This window comes from Cryptomeria japonica, chromosome 6 (genome assembly GCF_030272615.1).
Source record: "Cryptomeria japonica chromosome 6, Sugi_1.0, whole genome shotgun sequence".
In the NCBI taxonomy this organism is placed as follows: Eukaryota; Viridiplantae; Streptophyta; class Pinopsida; order Cupressales; family Cupressaceae; genus Cryptomeria; species Cryptomeria japonica.
The window spans coordinates 611,189,255-611,197,443 of NC_081410.1; positions in this window are offsets into that span (position 1 = coordinate 611,189,255).

Here is an 8,189-nt window from a genome sequence, read left to right on the forward strand (position 1 = left end):
GTCAAGCTTTACAAGTAAGTCCTACACTTCTAAAGGAATTTTAGATCTTGTGCACACTGATCTCTGTGGTCCTATAAATGTTCAAAGTTATTATGGTGATAAATACTTTATATTATTTGTGGATGATTACTCAAGGATGATGTCAGTTGTGTTTTTAAAAGAAAAATCAAAAGCCTTTCAAATGTTCAAATGGTACAAGGCTAGAATTGAAAAAGAAACAAGAAGATAGTTGAAATGTCTAAGATCTAACAGAGGAGGAGAATTCATTTCTGATGAATTTAACCTATTTTGCAATGATCATGGTATAAAGAGACAAGTATCTGCACCAAGAACACCTCAGCAAAATGGGATAGTTGAAAGAAGAAACAGATCAATTGTAGATTGTGCCAGAACCCTGATGATAGAAAAGAGGGTACCTCAAACATTTGGAGAGAAGCGATTAGCACTGCAGTTTACACCATGAACCGAGTACAACTGAAGAAAGGAACTTTGAAGACACCATATGAAATCTAGTATGACAAGAAACCTAATGTAAGTTACTTTAAAATATTTGGAAGTAGATGTTATGTTCACAAAGATGAAAAAAATGGAAAGTTTGATCAGAAAAGTGAGGAAGGAACATTTCTTGGTTATTCTTCTAGAAGTAAAGCATTTAAATGTCTAATCAAATCATCTAACAAAATAGTGGAAAGTGCAAATGTGAAAATTGATGAATTTGCAAAAAGAAATGATGAAGGAAATTCCAAAGAACCAAAAGATTATGAAGAGTTTGTTTATGTTCAACCGAGAAGTCCTACAGAGAAAGTTGATGAAGAAAATGAAGAAAATACCCAGTTATCGAGTGATGAAGAAGATCATACAGATCCTACTGAGCCTATATTAACAAAAGTATGTCAGAAGAAATCATGCATCAAGTCAAATTATAGGAGATAAGGATGATCCAGTGATGACAAGGAACAAACTGAGACAAAACACATGTCTGATATCTGAATTTGAACCGAGAATAGTAAAAGAGGCATTTAGTAATGAAGATTGGGTAAATGCTATAATAGAAGAGATTGAACAAATCAAGAAGAATGAAACATGGACAATGGTCCCAAGACCAAAAGAGAAAAATGTGATCGGTACAAAGTGGATTTTTAGAAACAAGCTAAATGAAAAAGGAGAGGTCATTCAGAATAAAGCAAGACTAGTTTGCAAAGGTTATGCTCAAGAAGAAGGAATAGATTATGGTGAGACTTTTGCACCTGTAGCAAGACTTGAAGGAGTGAGAACATTGTTGGCATATGATGCTTACAAAAATTTCAAGGTATATCAAATGGATGTTAAATCTGCATTTTTAAATGGTATACTAGAAGAAGAAGTTTATATTGAACAGCCTGAAGGATTTATTGAAGACAAGAATAAAGACCAAGTATGTAAGTTGAACAAAGCATTATATGGTCTAAAGCAAGCACCTAGAGCATGGTATGAAAGACTGCACTCTTACTTAATCAAGATTGGATTTATAAGGACAAGTGAAAAAACAACATGTATATGAAGAATGACGAAGACAATGGAATACTACTTTCAGCCATATTTGTTGATGATATCATTTTTTGTGAAAATGACTCTGTTAGCATTTGGCATTATAACAGACAATGGGAGATTGTTGGCATTTCAATAAGGATATTGAGAAGGTTGTTGATGATTATGGATATAACTGATTAAGGATATTTACTGTCTTGATATTATTATTTTGTCATTGATGTCAAGAAATTGATTTTCTAATTCAGTATGATGTTGCCATATCTTGAGAAGTATGATTTAAAGAGTATAAAAATGTTGGTAAAAGACACAGAAAGAATATGATGAATAAGGGGATGAATAAGGTATTCAATGGGAAACTATTACCGAGTCAGACAATGATGAGATCATGATGTTTAGATTGTTTTAACATCATACATATGTTGTAAATTGTAAGGTTAATACTATACTATGTTATCAAGCAAAGAACCTAGTCGGTAAACCCTAAGGAACCTATTTGGTAAACCCTAAGGTTATCGCTATCGGTTAATGAAGGCAAAATGTCTACCGAGTGAAGTTTAGTATTCACCGAGTTATTACCGAGTTGTAATCGAGCTATAACAGAAATGGTTACATGTGTTATTTAATGAAGGAAGCTGATGAGCTGGAACTGATTAGATGATTGGTATGTCGTGCATGAAGTTTGTTAATGAATCTATGGCAAAGGAAAATTGGCATGAAGATCTACAGCTCAGATTGAACCGCAATACCCTAGCACAAGTTCCAAGAAATGTATGCAAGTTCCTAGGCGGGGTAAAACGTTTTTCAGATCGAAGGATACATTGAACCTGGACAAGATTGAAGATCTGATGGCTATGATTGATCATGGGAAATGTGATCAAGGAGATTAAGCGGTTAGCTAATTGTTTATAAATAGGGAACTATTGATAAACAATGTATGCAGGCAAATGTATGTACAGGGATGCTACATAGTGATTACTGAGCACAGGAGCTTGGAGACCTGTTTTGAATAATAGAGTATTGAAGCCCAGCAGATGGACAAGATTAGTTCTATGTCTAGATTATATTGAGAAAATAAGAATCTTCTTTAGCATTTTAGATGTGAAGTTGCAGATAGATTTTTATTACTGTTATTTTGTGAAAGTGATAGAAAATCTCTTAACCGAGTGGACTTAACAGTCTTATTTGTAAAACCCTCTAACAAGGTGACATTCTGATTGAGTGTTTTAAATCCTTTAACGAAGTCACTTCTAACAAGGTGAAGATCCTAACAGATCTGAGGGAAATCCCTTAACCGGGTCACATCTAGCAATGTGTTTGTAATCTTTAACAGGATTTGCTTTTAACCGAGCATACTCTAGAAGAGTATATTTCTTAGTGGGTCCGAAATCCCACAGTGGTTTTTCCCTATTTGGGTTTCCACGTTAAATGTGGTGTTATGAGGTTTATGATGTTTATATGCTTTTGAGTTTGCATGTTTAGCAGTTTGGGTTATATTACTGGAGTATATTACCGAGGTTGAATATGATGTTTTTATGGAAGATTAAGTTTGTATGATTCACCCCCCCCCTCTCATCTTGTTGGCTATTGGATCTGTACTTACATTAAGTATCAGAACTATCAATTGGTATCAGAGCTTTGGACTCTGGAAGAAAAGTTTAAAGGTACTTGAGGCAAAGATCCGAAGATGTATAAGAGGGATGCACCGAAGCTGAACAAGTCATGTTTCTCCACATGGCAGAAAAGGATGAAGCTGCACCTATCAGGAGTTGGAGAATATGTTGTATATTATCTGGAGAATGATTTCATCACACCAAGCACCTATCCATTGACTATGGAAGAGATAAAAACAAAGCAAGAACATATCCAAGCAATGATCAAAATAACATCTGCATTGACCGACTCAGAGTTTAATGATCTAGAAGGCTGCAATGATGCAAAGGCTATGTGGAATAAGCTCATATCAGTATATGAAGGAGATGAACATGTTCAAAGAGAAAAAGTAGATAGTCTAAGAGGACAACTTGAATCTATGAGGATGAATGAAGGTGAGAACATAACTCAGTACAATACAAAACTAAAGGAGATTGTCAATCAAATCAAAGGAGTAGGTGAAACTATTGAAGAAAAGGATATAACAAGTAAGTTGTTAAGAACCCTTCTACCGGCTTATGCAATTTGAGTCTCTACAATTAATGAATTGAGGTTTGTACCTAATATGCTAGTTTCTTTAGATGCTACTATTGGTAAGCTACATGCATTTGAGTTAAGTAACTTTGATAACAGTGGATCTTTAGTAAATAAAGTTGAATCTGCATTTAGTTCTTTTCATCTTGATGAATCTGATGATTACAATGAAAGAAAGTATAAGTACTCTGAAGGAGATCATAGTGGAGCAAGTGAAAGATTTCGAAGAACATGGAAGAAGTACACAAACTGTATGAGGAAATCAGAAAGCAGGAAGAGTTTGAAGCACTATTAGCCAGAAGGTTACCGAGAAGCAAAGGTAAGTATAAAGGAAAACTACCTTTGAAATGTTTCAATTGTGATAAGATAGGACATATGGCTTCTAACTGTCCTGACAAAGATTCTACTGAAAAGAGAGATTACCGAGATGACAGACAGAAAGACAATCATTACAGAGGACACCGAGACTTTAGAAGAAGAGATAGAAAGACATGCTTAATAGCTAATGAGGAATCCAATGATGATAAATCAGATGAAACTGATACAGAGGAAGTAGTTTATGTGGCTATAAAAAATGGATCGGATGAAGAAAGGTATGAGGAAAAAGCCCTAATATCTCACATAAACACTAATGATTCTTGAATCATAGATAGTGGATGCTCACATCATATGACAGGTGATAAACACAAGTTTTCTATGTTAGAAGATTATGATGGAGGCTATGTTAGATTTGGTAATGATGCACCATGTCCGGTGAAAGGTAAAGGATCTATAACACTTCTTGACAATGCAAGATACAATGATGTTTATTGGGTTGAAGGTTTGAAATACAATTTGTTGAGTGTAGCACAGCTAAACAATACATGTTACTTAATAGAATTTCAGAAAGGAATTGTCAAAGTCCATGACAAGAATGGAAAGTTAGCTGCTACCGGGACACAAACAAAAGGTTACACATTTCACCTTGACTCAACTCGGAACAAGTGTCTGTATGCAAAGATAGATGATACCTGGTTATGGCATAAAAGGTTTTGTCATGTAAATTTTGATAATCTGATCAAAACAAGTAAGAAGCACCGAGTAAGAGGTCTACCGAGTCTTGAAAAACCTGAGAATGCTATGTGCCAAGGATGCCAGATGGGTAAGATGACAAGATGAAGCTTTACAAGTAAGTCCTACACTTCTAAGGGAATTTTAGATCTTGTGCACATTGATCTTTGTGGTCCTATGAAAGTTCAAAGTTATTATGGTGATAAATATTTCATATTATTTGTGGATGACTATTCAAGGATGATGTCAGTAAAGTTTTTAAAAGAAAAATTAGAATCTTTTCAAATGTTTAAATAGTACAAGGCAAGAGTTGAAAATGAAAGAGGAAGACAACTTAAATGTCTTAGATTAGATAGAGGAGGAGAGTTCACATCTGATGAGTTCAACTTATTCTGCAATGATCATGGTATTGAAAGATAAGTCTCTGCACCGAGAACTCCACAGCAAAATGGAATAGCTGAGAGAAGAAATAGATCTATTGTGGATTGTGCTAGAACACTGATGATTGAAAAGAAAGTGCCACAAACATTTTGGAGAGAAGCAATAAGCACAACAGTTTACACCTTGAACCGAGTACAACTGAAGAAAGGTACTTTGAAGACACCATATGATATCTGGTATTACAAGAAACCTAATGTAAGTTATTTTAAAATCTTTGGAAGTAGATGCTATGTACACAAAGATGATAGAAATGGCAAGTTTGATCAGAAAAGTGAAGAATGAACATTTCTAGGTTATTCTTCTAGAAGCAAAGCATTTAAATGTCTGATCAAATCATCTAACAAAATAGTAGAAAGTGCAAATGTGAAAATTGATGAATTTGCAAAAAGAAATGATGAAGGAAATTCCAAGGAACCAAAAGATTATGATGAATTTGTCTATGTTCAACCAACAAGTCCTACTGAGAAAACTATTGAAGAAAATGAAGAGAATATCCAATTACCAAGTGATGAAGAAGATCATACAGAGCCTACCGAGCCTGTATTAGCCAAGTATGTCAGAAGACATCATGCACCAAGTCAGATTATAGGAGATAAGGATGATCTAGTGATGACAAGGAACAAACTGAGACAAAACACATGTTTGATATCTGAATTTGAACTGAGAATAGTGAAAGAGGCATTTAACAGTGAAGATTGGATAAATGCTATGATAGAAGAGATTGATCAAATCAATAAGAATGACACATGGACACTAATCCCAAGACCGAAGGACAAAAATGTAATCGGTACAAAGTGGATTTTCATAAACAAGCTAAATGAAAAAGGAGAGGTCATTCAAAATAAAGCAAGACTAGTTTGCAAAGGTTATGCTCAAGAAGAAGGAATCGATTATGGTGAAACTTTTGCCCCTGTGGCTAGACTTGAAGGAGTAAGAACATTGTTGGCATATGCTGCTTTCAAAAACTTCAAGGTATATCAAATGGATGTCAAATCTGCATTTCTGAATGGAATATTAGAAGAAGAAGTTTTTATTGAACAACCTGAAGGATTTGTTGAAGACAACAATAAAGATCAAGTATGTAAATTGAATAAAGCATTATATGGTCTGAAACAAGCACCTAGAGCATGGTATGAAAGATTGCACTCTTATTTGATTAAGATTGGTTTTATAAGGACAAGTGAGAATAGCAATATATAGATGAAGAATGATGAAAATGGAATACTGATCTCAGCCATATTTGTTGATGATATTATATTTTGTGGAAATGACTCTCTATGTAAGAACTTTGGAAATGAAATGAGCAAAGAATTTGAGATGTCATTAATCGGTGAGATAAAGTATTTTATAGGTTTACAGATACTGCAAATGAAAAATGAGATTTTTATTACTCAATCCAAGTACATAAAGGAAATCATGAAGAAATTTGGAATGGAGGATTCAAAACCAGTAAGGACTCCTATGACTACCAACTATAAATTATCAAAAAATGATGAATCTGCATTTGTTGATGAGACACTTTACCGATCCATGATTAGAAAGCTACAATATGTTGTTCACAGTAGACTAAACATAGCACATGCAGTAGGTATAGTTGCAAGATTCTCTGCAGATCCTAAGGAAACACACATGACAACAATCAAAAGAATTTTTAGATACTTGAAAGGCACAGAGGATTATGGCTTAGTATATCAGAAAGGAAATGATTTTGATTTAAAAGTTTATACTGATGCTGATTGGGCAGGCAACATTGATGACAGGAAAAGCACAAGTGGAGGAGCTTTCTTTTTAGGAGAAAGACTAGTGAGTTGGCTTAGCAAGAAACAAGGATGTGTTTCATAGTCAACAACAGAAGCTGAATGCGTTGTTGTAGCATTGAATTGTACCAACATTGCATGGATCAAACAACTGTTGGAAGGAATAAATGAGAAAGTTACCGAGCCAATAACTATATTCTGTGACAATACTAGTGCCATTAACATTTCAAAGAATCTTGTTATGCACTCTAAGACAAAGCACATCTCTATCAAATATCATTATCTTAGAGAAGAAGCTCAAGGGAAGAAAGTGGTGTTGGAGTATGTTAACACAAAGGAACAAATAGCAGATATCTTTACCAAGCCACTACCAAGGAACACTTTTGAATATCTCAGAAGTAAGTTAGGGGTCCTACCCCTATCTTCTACTCACTGACCGAGTTCGGTGAAAGCATCAATTCAATGACTCTATCGAATATCTTTTTAGAGTTGATGTTGATTTACACACTTTAAGATGTTTTCTAAAGGTGTACAGGAAATAATGCAGGAAACAATACAGGGAACAGGAATTGAAGATAAAATGCTCTGACTAAGACTCAGTTGATACACAATAGCAGGAAATCACTTCATACAGGAAGAAATTATGCTTTAGTTCTTTACTTTTTGGCATTGTTGTCAAAGGGGGAGAAGACTAATATAAGGGGGAGAAGACTGATTGAAAAGATTGAAGAAAATAGGAGAAGTCTAATGTATGGGGGAGAAAATCTGTTGACAGCAAGAGAGCATTTCAGCATTTCAGAATCACAACAATCCGAATCTTTTTAAGGTCAAATCAATTGGTTTTGCCATCAATGTCAAAGGGGGAGATTGTTAGCATTTGGCATTATAACAGACAATGGGAAATTATTGGCATTTCAATAAGGATATTGAGAAGGTTGTTGATGATTATGGATATAACTGATTAAGGATGTTTACTGTCTTGATATTATTATTTTGTCATTGATGTCAAGAAATTGATTTTCTAATTCAGTATGATGTTGCCATATCTTGAGAAGTATGATTTAAAGAGTATAAAGATGTCGGTAAAAGACACAGAAAGAATATGATGAATAAGGTATTCAATGGGAAACTATTACCGAGTCAGACAATGATGAGATCGTGATGTTTAGATTGTTTTAACATCATACATATGTTGTAAATTGTAAGGTTAATACTATACTATGTTAT